At 33.1% G+C, this 14,360-nt stretch overlaps 1 long non-coding RNA gene across 1 annotated transcript; it reads right to left on the bottom strand.

The window, feature by feature from the left end:
• Positions 1 to 453: 453 nt before the first annotated feature.
• Positions 454 to 9,894, bottom strand: LOC149798075 (uncharacterized). Its single transcript, XR_016421579.1, has 3 exons — positions 9,802 to 9,894; positions 8,979 to 9,137; positions 454 to 819 (listed from the first exon to the last, which is right to left on the bottom strand). It is a non-coding gene; the product is annotated as an uncharacterized LOC149798075 (long non-coding RNA).
• Positions 9,895 to 14,360: the final 4,466 nt, after the last annotated feature.

The following is a 14,360-nucleotide window of genomic DNA, read 5'->3' as shown; positions in this document are numbered from 1 at the left end:
ATATCGTTTAATTTGTCTTAAATTGTTATTTTTTGAATTTCACCTTTATGTTCTTAATAATTTAATTGTCGGTATTGCTGACTGGGGGCTCGGAGCTTTACCTCTCTCTATCACTAATTTCACTTCCTGCAAAACGAGCCAGGGTGGGAATTCCACAGTAATTCAAATAAATATTGGGAGCATCCCATCCCAACGCATAACAGTGGGTCATATAGAACTTCACAGTCATCCGTGTCATATTAGGTTTTACAGGACTGAAGAAAATATTGAAAACCTACATTATCTGTTATTCTGCTCGATGAAGATCAAAGTTGCCAAGTTTAATATATGTATATACCGATCGTGCATGTCTAATATAATGTTGCAAAACGAAACGATTATTAAAAGTTCGCTTTCAGAATGAAGTACCTTGTATCTGCTCAGGGGCATCAAAGACAACGTAAAGGCTTTTAACATTCAATTTTTATTTCTGTCGACAGTTTTTACAGTTAAGTAAGTCCACTTTTATATTTCACAGAAACACCAAAATTTGAGAACCAGACAATACGAAAACAAATGACATGATGTGCAAGAGTATGCGTCCTTTAGGCTTGTCACTTTAAATGGATGACGTAAGCATGACTGTACAGATATGTAATAATTTGGAAAATCCTAGAATACATGAAGCATATTGTTATTTTTAAATGGGCATCAACATGTTGGGTGATTAGGAAATACGTAATATTGGTTGTTAAATGCGGAAATAATGGATGCTCCATTTTCTGCTGCCTCACATGTTCCAACATCCAGAAATCTAGTAGGATTAGAATTCTTCGGGATCTGAAAGGCAGTGATAGTTATTTAAAACACCATTTGATGCTTAACCGATCCATCATGTTAAAAAATTATATCTTGTGAAATCAAACCAAACAAGATGTAGGTGTTAGGTAGAAAACAAAAATGATATCGTACAATGGCTAAAATGATGACAGAAATTAATACATATTTTCTCAGATATTGCAATCGTCTCAAAAATACTGGGGTTGTTCAGTTTACAATTTCCCTATCTTACTTCACACTAATCAGATACGATCTTAATCATAAGTTTAAGATAAATCATTTGATAAAACTTTCTCTTCCCTCGCAACGCCATTATCTTTGCACCTTTATTTCAACAATAATCTTCAACAAACGTTACATTTTACAAGAAATTCAAAAGAAATATAACGCTAGGTAACCAATTATCAAGGATTTTGAACCGTCGATTTAGCACTGTCAGTTTTAATTGGTAAACTTCCGTAATAAAAAATGCAAAAAGGCAAAACTGACTTAACCTACAACACAAAGGATGCCGAAATTGTGTGTCCAATGATTGGGGGAAGGCTGGAACGTTGTTTACAATATATAGTCCTGGCTGTAGTCTGATGTGCAAGGAAACTTTGCTTATATAAGGTGATATATAAACTGAATTTCAGACTAACAACCTATGTCTGTCTAAACAGACAACATTACTTTAAGTCAGTGATTCCCAATTCCCAACCTTTTTTTTTGGCCGCGACCCTAAAAAAAAAAATTTTCTGAGCCACTCGGCCCTATTTCCACAATTTTATAAGTTTTGCCACCCTAAAACAAAATCCTCGACACCTTCCAGAACGTCTTTTAACTCTGGCTTGGGTCGCGACACGGAGTTTGGGAACCACTGCCTTAAGTCGTAAGATAGTTGAAGATTACCAACCGCTTTAAGAAGTTAGACGGTGAAGACCTCGATATTATGAATGTATGTGAGCAGAAAAAAAAAATGCCTGGTTATCGTCAGTATTCTTACTGGAAAGCTATTACCAATTTATGCTACTGTAAATATAGTCCGGCAATTAAATGAAAACTTTTAAGTGCGACAGTCGACAACAAGAGACGATAATAGAATAAAACCTTAAACGAAATTATAAGGTGTAATGACTCTATAAAGGATATAGAAAAGGACATTGACAACCATAGAAGGAATATATGAAATGCAGAAACAACGAAACTCGGTGAATTTGCAAATAACATGAAGAAGAAAGAAACGAGGCAAATTTGTCATATATTTTATGAACATAAACTCAGTTTAACGATGCAATTAACAACAACACTTCGAAAATATTTAGAGAGAAGAGAAAACTATTCCATACGATACATTTTGGATAACAACGTTTTAAGATTTGACAGTGATGACTGTATTAACTGACACTAAGAACAATGTGACATGGGAGCCTGGCAAAAAATAAACAAACTGAAAACAGAACTGATGTAAGAAAGCGGATTATTTAATTGTCATCTAACACATCAAAATATTGTTATTGTTGTTGTAGGGTTTAACGCCATTTTTAAGCACACGATAGGCTATACATGGCGGCCAGTATTAATGGTGGAGGAAGAACCCGGGAAAACCCCGGAAACTACCGACCCACGAGAAGCTACTGGCAAGCTTTCTCAAATACCCACATTGGCTGAATCCGAGACTCGAACCTACGCAGACAGAGGTGAGATGGCAGTGATCCGTAACGGAGAGCGCTTTAGACCACCTGGCCACTCGGGGCCCCATCAAAATGTAGTAGACTAAGTAAAGAGAGATGCCGTATACTTCATAGCCATTGAGCACATTGAACTGTAATAGATTAAGTAAGGCGAGATGGTGATCTTTTATTGCCATGGAACATGTCACAATGTAATAGACTTTGTAAAGATAGACACGGAATATTGTATTGAACATGTCACGATTTAGTAGAATGTGTAAAGACAGAAGCGGAATATTTTATTGCCATTGAACATGTCACGATTTAGTAGACTATGTAAAGACAGACGCAGAATATTTTATTGCCATCTAACACATACAAAATTAGCAGTCTAGGTAAGATGGACATACGGATTTCACTTTTACACGCTTTGAATTCCACTCCTAATAATATAAATTAAAACTAAGCCAGTTTAACATATGTTTAATAATTTTAGCACACAGCCAATTTAACATAATGTGTGTGTGTGTGTGTGTGTGTGTGTGTGTGTGTGTGTGTGATTTGGATTTTTTAATGTAGCACTGGGGCATTATGCCGCAAACATGTAGCACGATGTCCCACCCAGTCACATTATACTGACACCAGGCCGACCAGTCCTAACACTAACCTCTTAATGCAGCTGTTAGTACCATTTTTTTAAGTCTTTGGTATGACTTGGCCGGCCGGGAATCAAACCCACGACAACATAATGTATAATAATTATAGCACACAGCCAATTTAACATAACGTGTAATAATTGTAGTACACATCAATTCATTTGTCACGTCCTGTATAAAAGTCGATAAATAATATATGATTTTAGGAAATAATGCGGTTCCGACAAAGCTGAAATTAGTTAACCACGATATACACCAACCTGAGTGTAAGGAACTGAGGTTCTTGAATCTAAGTGAGAATTTTATATACATTTTACAAAAACAATATTATAACTCAGTGGACATCATAAACACATTGGCATATATCCACTATTATAACTCAGTGGACATCGTACGCACACGGTCATATGGTCACTATTATAACTCAGTGGACATCGTACGCACACGGTCATATGGTCACTATTATAAATCAGTGGACATCGTACGCACACGGTCATATGGTCACTCTTATAACTCAGTGGACATCGTACGCACACGGTCATATGGTCACTATTATAACTCAGTGGACATCATACGCACACGGTCATATGGTCACTTATATAACTCAGTGGACATCGTACGCACACGGTCATATGGTCACTATTATAACTCAGTGGACATCATACGCACATGGTCATATGGTCACTTGTATAACTCAGTGGACATCATAAGCAGATTGCCATACAGCCACTATTATAAATCAGTTGACATAGCACTTTACCATTTGGTCACTGTTATAATTCAGTGGACATTATAAGCATATTGCCCTATGGTCACTTTTTTAACTCAGTGGGCATCATACACACAATGCCATGTGGTAAGTTACATTACCTTTGTAATCAAGACTAAACTCAAGGTTCATCACAAGTTTGTTTCTTCGTTTTGCTTCAGATTTTCGGCTATCTCTTTTGCCGCAGGTGCTATGTTTTAATCTCTAGGACACACTTTCCATCAACTTCTGTCACAAGTATTTTATTTATTTTTTTTTAGAACACACTTTTTATCAACTTCTGTCACGGGTACTATATTTTATTTTCTAAAATACAATTTCCATTGACTTTTGTGACGGGTACTATATTGTATTCTCTAGAAGACACTTTCCATCGACTTCTGTCACGGGTACTATATTGTATTTTCTAGAACACACTTTCCATCGACTTCTGTCACTGGTACTATATTTTATTCTCTAGAAGACATTTTCCATCGACCTTTTATATTTTTGGTTTAAGAATACTAAAAAATTACATTCTCACATTTGTATTTTGGGACAGAATATTACGTTTCCACCGCCCTTCGCCATGATATTCGGTAATTCAACTAAGAAATATTAACATGGTTCTATTTAATGATTCAATCTTTGCATCGTCTAACTTGGCATAATAATTTATCATAAAAAGAGCATTGCCTCTTTGGAAAACATCAATAAGTAACCAACCATTTATGTGATATAAAAACTGAACCAAGAAGGAATAAATCATTTGATCCTATTTACGCATTAGCTCTTTTTTTTTAAAATTAGGTTTGATATTACCGGTAAATATGCGTAGCACAATGTTGCGCCGGATTAGTCGGGTCCAGATGTTTATCTTGTGGTGTTTCCATTATTTATGAGCTCTGTTGTGTGTTTCATATGTTGCCATCCCAGCTATTTGATACCTACAGTAAATAGCTAATCTCTAGAAAAGTTGTTGCAGACGTAACCCCTAGCAACCATTACATAGAAACAATACATATTGGTATCAGCATGAGAAGACGCAACATTCGCGAAGTTTAGCCTAGGTTACCAGAAAGTAGAATTGGGATTAGACGAATGAAAACCAAAAGCATCATCCACAGCATTCAAGTAATTAATTCTGATCAAAGTTTCCCAAGTTTTCTGTCATGTTCAACAACTGTACATGGGTCATTCTTCTTTTACAAAGTTACCTGTTCAATCTAAGAATTTTCTTATCTTTATCTTTCTTATCTTTTATTTAGTTATCATACAGTTTCGTACATTAGCTAAATTATAATTCATTGCACGTTTACTCTCTTGCATATTTCAGTGTATTGTCTAGTCATCTGGGGTATTCCAATTTAGGCTTTTTACATCTCCGTTTAATTGATTCCTTTCTGTGATTTTCAGTTTCCTTTTCCATATCGTCCGAGTTATTCTAGGGTATATGATATTCGTATTTACGTCTCCTTTTAAATCGTGTTACATTTTGCTATTATTTGTTGATTATGGGTAGCTGGAGTTTGGAGGATATTATTGAATCCGATAAATTTCCCAATTTCAATGAGCTAATGTCATAACGTACAGCATTCACGAGGCTTTGTTACATCATGGATTAGTTTCGTAAAAGTGACCCTCCTTATTTTTTTAACTTACGGAATTCTCTCAGTGTGTTAGGTATACGTGCTTAGTAATTTGAGATAGGAATAATTATTTGTGATGGGTGTTTGGGTCGTAGTGTGCATTGCATGTCGTGAAGTAATACTATTCAGCTTCGAAAGCTTACTGCAATCATAAAACTGTGAAAAAGAAAGACCATGCAAGTTTGATATTTTTAGCGTTTAGTGATGTGTGGTTCTTAGCTGATTAGGAAAAATACCGGTAACATTTGCGGGTTGAAGAACCTTTCAGTTGACAACTTGAGGTTCTTGGAAATAGGAGAAAAAGTGGACTATCAAGCTAAGCTCGGGCAGCTGTTTGATTCGATCGAATCTTTATCAAGATATATATATATATATATATATATATATATATATATATATATATATATATATATATATATATAATCGTCTACCAGACATTCGTTTAAAACTATCATCATTAATGATTTCCGGTATCTAATAGACAGCTACCGACTAAAATGTAGACAAAACACCGAATAAAAATGATCATTTTTACGATTATGTGAGCATTTCTTGCATCCTATGTACATTGTTTCACGTTTTCAACGTCTTCCATGCTCGTCCCTCTTTTACTGCTGTCACTTGTTACAGTTTTCATTTAATTGCCAGATTAAATGTCAAGTAGCGGATGTTTTGCCAGTTAACAAGAGTTTAAAGAGGACGGTTGATAATAGCCTGGCACTTTCTTTATATTTACATACCTATATATTTATACTTGCATATATGCCTTCGATGGCATGTATATTGTTATATGCCAGCTCAGCACGAAAGTTGCTGTTAATCATCGGCTATCATACTACTAACTTTTTGCTGGGTTTTGTTTTGTTTGTAAAAGCGGCATGCCTTGCCAGAGTACAACGACTAGCGAGAAATACACTTTTATAAATTCTAAACTAATTTTCAAAAAGTATAAATTTAAAAAATACTTTAAAACGATTACAAAATTATTGGAACAAACTTTTCGTGATCAATATTTTTACCATGATATCAGCGATTGTTTGTATACATTAAAATAGTGGTACGTTTTTTTCTATTACAGGCGCTATAAAATTACATATGTATTGATCTAAACTCAGCCCGATAAAATATTAAATTAAAAGAAAATATATAAATCTCAGATACAACAAAATAAGAGCTAAAAATAAAAGAAACACGGTTGTAAATTAAAGAGACTCAGGCGAAGAAAAAAAATCAATATTCAGCAAAACAAAAAGAAATGAGACACAACCGAAAGCAAAATCTATGTGATGCAAATAGTGTAATACAGCAATCTAAACAAATGAAACTAATCTGACGATGAATGAAACTAACTAAAGGTAAATGAAAGGTAATGAAGGTAAATGAAAGGTAATGAAGGTAAATGAAAGATAATGAAGTTAAATAAATGTAATAAAGATAAATGAAACAAAATAACATTAAATGCAACAAGAAAATCTCGAAGAGGCCAACAAACGTCACGTGAAAATGAATATAGTGGAATGAGGAATTAAACACCACAAACGAATACAAACATCGATCAAATACAAATGTCAATTGACACAAACAAAATACGAAAGACATATATGTCAAACAAAATGTGCGATATTTATGTGAAGTTTACCAAACGAAACGGATTATTCACACATAAATAAGACAATTAAAGAAAGAAAAAAATATATAAAAACACAACCATGTACATCATCTGTATTAAAATTTAACTATCAAATGAACCAAACATGCCAAGTAATGAACTTTCTTTAAAAGAACAGAGGGCTCCACTGGTGGAGTTAACGCTAAAGCAGCCCTGAATATAAATAGAAGATGTCGGTTGTTGACATATATATCGTGGCAAATATCAAGGCAAGGGCTGAAGAAACATCATTACTGATGGAAAAGAACCGACTTGTTTCTTTAATAAATAATCTTGTAATTTTCTGTTTGATTAACCTGAATTGTGTTTCCATTTCGTTTTTTGTTGTTGCGGTACTTGCTTCCATTTGTCGTTAAGAAGTATAACCTTTCAAACTTAAAAGATATGTCTTCGAATCATATGTGATTGACTGGTTCACCGGTTATTTCTCCGATGGAACACAAACTGTTGTGAAAACTGCAGATTTTTCTTATATATAACGCCTCTTTTTGAATATGCAGATATCGTTTGGGACGGATGTTCGGATGCAGACACATATCGATTAGAGTGACTAGACTTAATGGCTAATACCATTGTCACATTTCTAATGAGATGGGCAGTGCACACGCACGCAATATTTGTGAACAGTTCGCCTGGACCCCTTCTCTCGGAAGAAGAAAATCGCATAAATACAGTAGTTTTAATCAAATTATTTGTAATGATTAAAAACGTTACTTAAATTAACTGCTTCCGTCTTTGTAGAAGAAACGATTTACACTTTGCCTAATTGACAATACTTATCCAAATTAAATGTCATATTTTCATATTTTTAATTATGTTATATTTTATTTTTGTAAATCTTTTCTTTAATTTTATTCTCATATATAATACCCTACCTGAAATTGTCAAAACTGAAGAAAAAACCCATATTATCACACAAAAATAGCGTTCGGTCTTATTATCTTTCTGGTGAACGCAAATACTCTAATATTTATACTAGGACCAGAAACCAACATAGCGACCATAACATAAGACATATATGGCAATGACCTTAAAGACAATTCCGTATGCGAATGTCGGGTAGAAACAGGAAGTGCAAATCATTATAGTTTCATTCGTATTCAATGTACAGTTCAAGGGCAACATCTGATACTTAGTCGTAACGAAATATTTCGTTACTGTCTCTACAACCACTTGGCTCACCAGAACTATAAAATAAATAAACTTCGAATATCATAAACAATGCAATAAGGATACAATGAATTTTAACTAGTGCTTTTTCCTTAGATTCTAAATATAAATATTTTGTTTACAAGAAAATAAAAGTGAGCCAGTACAATAAACAATTGACATTAGAGGTAGATGCATTCAATATTAAATTATATTCTTTTCGAAGTTGGGTAACACCATTATTTTCCAACCTTGGAAATCTTTTCCCCTTATTTAAATGTATTTTCCAGCACTTTTTTAATTTGTGTCATTCTGTTTGTATAGCAAAGCAAGTATTACCATCGAAATTTCTTTTCTAATGAGAACGTGCAAAAAACATGATGCCAAATAACAACACTTACGAAGTCAAATGTTCCACAGTAACCATATTGTTCATGCTGTATATTTCACTCTTGCAATATACACCAGTGAAATAAGCCCTGAATAAAAACATTTTTACCAAACTTTATAAGATAAACACATCAGCACAATCCTGATTATATAATTCTGAGCAAAACTTACGCAGTACAAATGTTGAAGACACATATCTGCTAGAACATTTAGGAAATTATTGCGCTGCAAACAAATAAAAGATACCTGATCCCTCATGTCCATTTCCATTGCCATTTCCATTTCCATTTCCGTTTCCAAAACCGTTCTCTGCAGTATCATCTCCCACCTGCCTCTCGACGCGGAACAACCTCGTTAAAAGGTCATTGTCCTGCTCGTGGTTTCCAGCCGCATCCTGTCCGGTCACTGGAACAGAAAAAAATCCCAATTCAATGTGTGTTTAATCGAACACGACCATTTAGAGTGGACATATATAATGACGATGACATCGAAGCCGACGGGTTTTACAATACATAGAGCTTGCAGTAATGCATTACATATAACTTGCAGTAATACATTACATATAACTGCAGTAATAAATAGATGACAATATGAAATATGAAGAAAACTCGTATGATAGTAATATTACTATTACCGCCACTACTACTACTAATAATGTTACTACTACTACTACTGTTACTACTACTACCACTAAAACTACGACGATTAAAACGCGATATCATGATCAACTTCATATAGCCATCATCATTATTATCATCATCGTCGTCATTATCGTTACCATCATTATTAGAATATGCAAACCGGTAAAATATTATTTATCACCAAATAACAAAAATGAAACCGTTTTTAAAATAAAATGAACAACTTGTATCCTTTGTAAGAAAAAAATATTTGTGTCAGAAACAGTTCATTCTTTAAAAAGTTGGAGTTGTGGTCTAAATTGAAATATAATATATTTGTCGTTTTTACTTAACTGAACAATAAAATAAATTCGGCAATGTCGAATATTCTGCTTTCTTTAATATCAACAAATATTTATTTCTTTATCAGTGAACATTATTTCACTTACCTTCTGGACTGAACACATATAATACAATAAGCAAAACCAAAATGCAAGCATTCATACTTGAAGTAACCACTGTTATCTTTTGTGGACGAATTCTCTTTTTCTCTCCTGTTTGGTATCATAGAACTCGTAATTTATAGCGGATTGTATCGTGAACCTTGGGAGGTCAACAAACTTTACCGTCATCTTCAAACGAGCTTGTGATTTAGAAAGATCGTGCAACTAAAACAACATGTTTGAACTGGCTACGATTGCAAAGATGTGGATCGAAATAGTTTAGTTTGCTGTTATTTATAAGTTTATTTTGTTAAAGAAGATAAAAATGATAGATCTGTAAAATAAAGAAGAAAACAAAATGTTTCACAAGTTAATCTTATTTAATGGAATTGCTGGGGATAATACGAAAATATTTTTATCACGCCGTGTAACTTAAGATTTAGATGAGTAAAAAACATAAGTTTAATCGTTGATTCCAACCTAATATTTTGGTCTTTTTCCAGAGGTTATTCTGCATATGAATTGATGAAACGGTTTGTTTTAGGACAGAAAAGTCTCATGTTTTCATAGTACCCACGAGAAAGTTTCATATCTGCATAAGGAAGAGTATGATGGAAGCAGATGGAAGCAGAAATAAAAGGAAAAATATAATTACGGAAGGGGTAAGAAATTATTACCTATGATGCCCTGTAAGTTTATGCATATCCCACAAGGAAGGCAGTGATGAAGTAGAGTTGAATGGAAGAACCTAACGTATCTATATAGCAAATACAATTATAGCATTTCAGTCCCATTGTTTTTGGTTAGGCAATTTTAATTATATATACTGCCCATGCTCAATACCAAAAATTTCAATATGAGGCAAAGATGTAACATAAATATGTCTGTTAAGTATGAAAAATATAATATGAGAATGGCGTATGTTTTCTCTGTCTTCAGATATCAAAATACTATGCACATTGTATTTATTACGATACAATACTTCAAACAGCCTCCAAAAATATAGGAGATATCACTGTATAAAGCAATGGAGGTGATTATATAAAATTATTTTCTCTCACTAGAAGACTACTCTGTATTATGATTTGTGTCCATAACACGGTTTAAACTACATGTGCCAAACAGATTTGGAATTATATTTAAGACAAACGTGTACAAATCTTTGCCAGCTAATTTGTGCAGAGCATTTTAATGAAACTCTCCGCGATTGTGAACAGGGTAGTAGATGTATATGTAAACACTAATAAACATTTATTTTTACACGTTTCATGAAGATGCTTTCCGCGTTAGAACAAGATTACATGAAAATTAATAGTTACGTGTTTGTAGCCTCTTTCCTCAAGACACGAACAGCCGTGTCGCTGTTGTTGTTTTTCCGGTTTCTATGTGATCACGTAGTAGCCCATTTGGTCGTTTGGCATAAACAAATGTACCTACATCAACATCCGGTTAACGCATTGCACGTACTACATCAAAAAGTGTAATCTCATGCAGTGTCAAATAAGAACTGAGGTTTTGGGGTCAATCGCCCCCGTCTTATGATGTAACATTTTCGTATATCCTAGATCATGTAAGACAAAGCATGCAGTTCGTGCAAACAAACATGCTTCTGTACCAAATTAAGAAGAAAAAACCTAAGTATAAAAACATTAAAAGCAGCTAATTATATAGCCAGGATTACAATTGTGAATTTGCATGATCACAGAGTGTTAACCCCTTGTATGTGTCCCTTTTCACCTTTGTTGTTACATTCATACATCGAAAGGAAGTTATTCTGCAACGTTAATGAGAAAATATAGATAAATAATTCATTTCAAATTTTACTCCTGCGTGTTAACGAATTCAAAATTATGCTATGTACCGGGCATTAGATGTCATCTGAGTAATAATCGAGATTAATAATAATAATAATAATAATAATAATAGCCTTTATTCTTGTCTCATTCGCTTGTTGGCTCAAATTACCTTACCAGGCGACATATTCGTGTGATATCGTGCTATAATATATACCATGATTTCCTGGTCTTCCATGATTTCTCCAAATCTAGTTCAAAATCATACAGTATTATTGTTATATTATTACACGATCTTTGCCTGAAGTTGTAAAGTTCATAATAAGTGCAACTATTTGATAGAATATGAGATCGTATCAAGGTCTTGTATATATTAGTCATCTAACGATACAAAGTTATTCACTTCAATATCTGTCCAACAGAACAAAACTGTTGTGTATATGGGATGTTTTCATCTTCGGTATCTGTCCAAAAGGAAACAGTCGTTGTGTATATGGGATGTTTTCATCCTCGGTATCTGTCCTTAAGGACACAACCATTGTGTATATGGAATGTTTTCATCTTCGTTATCTGTCCAAAAGGACACAGTCGTTGTGTATATGGGATATTTTAATTATCGGTATCTTTCCAAAAAAGACACAGTCATTGTGTATATGGGATGTTTTCATCTTCGGTATCTGTCCAAATATACACAGTCGTTGTGTATATGGGATGTTTTCATCTTCATTATCTGTCCAAAAGGACACAGTCGTTGTGTATATGGGATGTTTCCTCGATCGGTATCTGTCCAAAAGGACACAGTCGTTGTGTATATGGGATATTTTTATCATCGGTATCTGTCCAAAAGAACACAGTCGTTATGTATATGGGATGTTTTTATCATCGGTATCCGTCCCAAATAGACACAGTCGTTGTGTATATGGGATCTTTTCAGCTTCGGTATATGTCCAAAAGGACACAGTCGTTGTGTATATGAAATGTTTTTCAATCTACTTAAATATTCAATGATAGTCAACTTACCACTTTTGTACAGATTTAGTAAAGGAAAACAAAACGACATATTCAAAGGATGCAATACTGAAAGCCGATTTCATTCTTATCCCGTTATAACACCATGCCCATTGTATTGAAATATCCATTAAATTATTGCATAACTATATATCCACGTTTGTACGAATTTAAAAAGGAAAAGGAACTTACATCATCCACTTCATCTTTGATCAATACGTCTCTTATGATATAAAAAGAAAGAGAATCTTTAACCTGATTTGCCCAATGTTAACCTGATTTGCCCAATGTTAACCTGATTTACCCCATGTTCAAAGTGATCACCCAAAGTTAACTATAAACTATAGCTCCATACCATAAGCTCAATACCTCTGATGTCCCTCTTCCTGGAAATAATAGCAGCAACAGCAACAACAAAAACATCAACATCAATAAATAATAATAATAATAATAATAATAATAATAATAATAAACATAATAATAATAATAATAATAATAATAATAATAATAATAATAATAATAATAGTAATGATAATAATCAAATAATAATAATAATAATAATAAAAATAATAATTATAATAATAATAATAATAATAATAATAATAATAAAAACATAATAATAGTAATAATAATAATCAAATAATAATAATAATAATAATAAAAATAATAATAATGTTTTTTGTAATAAACTCCACTGACTCATAGCACTTATTCGTACATCATACGGTACATAAAGATCCTTTAGTGTGCAACAGATCAACATCGATAAGTGTTATGAATGTCAAGTTATCATTAATGAATTTAATTTCTCATTGGCTTTTCTTAATGACTTATTTTATGCATATATGTATTTTGTACTTGACCTTTGTCCAAAATCAAGTTCATTGTGTACCTGACCAGTGACATTTAATTTGTAAACAACAGAATGCATAGCAAAATCTTTCTCTGTTAGTGTGGATTAAGTCAGATCAGTTTTAATGTAAACATGTTTATTTTGAAGTCAAGTTAAAGATAATCTTGATTCTGACACTAAAAACTTATAAGAATGGAAAATTCCATTATGAGACAGAGTATTTTCAGAAAACGGTAAGTGCGACTTAGGTCAGGTAGAGGGAATATAATCATGTTTATCTAAACAATTATCTATTCTTGCCTTAACATCTGAAACAGAGTCGTTCTTATTGATGTGTTCAGTTTTTCATTGGGATTACCATGTGCTCAGTAATATTCTTGGACTGAAAAACTAATATGGAATTAAAGTGAATTCAAAAAAGAATACTTTGGAATTTGAACTTCATACATTTGGTCTTGTTATAGAACTTTTAGGGTTATTTATAATTTAATTCACTATATTGTAAGTTCACTTTAAACTTAGAAAATAAATTATTTCTTGAAATTTACTACATGAATTGATTCTCACTAAAACGCTTCTCTAATATTTAAGGCTTTTATAGTAAACATTGCTAAATTGGTCATCAGAACGTTCCTGGTATGATTTTGTGAGAAAGTCCGACGTTTTTCTGAGGTTATTGGTTATATCCAAAGGTGGATACGTGTTTTCCTAATTCTCCATACAGTGGACAAGCAGTAATAAAATGCAATTCATTTTCGATATGAACATTAAACTTTTTGCAAAATCTCTTAAAACTATTTTCATATCTTATTGTGTTACCCCTGATTTGCATGTTCCCCGCTCTAATCATAGTGATTATATAATAATAAATCTCTATCTTCATTAATTCCAGATATCTTTGACATGCGAAT

The sequence above is a fragment of the Sinohyriopsis cumingii genome, chromosome 6 (genome assembly GCF_028554795.1).
Source record: "Sinohyriopsis cumingii isolate HCF-2022 chromosome 6, ASM2855479v2, whole genome shotgun sequence".
Lineage (NCBI taxonomy): Eukaryota > Metazoa > Mollusca > Bivalvia > Unionida > Unionidae > Sinohyriopsis > Sinohyriopsis cumingii.
Note: the sequence above shows the minus strand (reverse complement) of the source record. Positions and strands in the feature narration are given on the sequence as shown.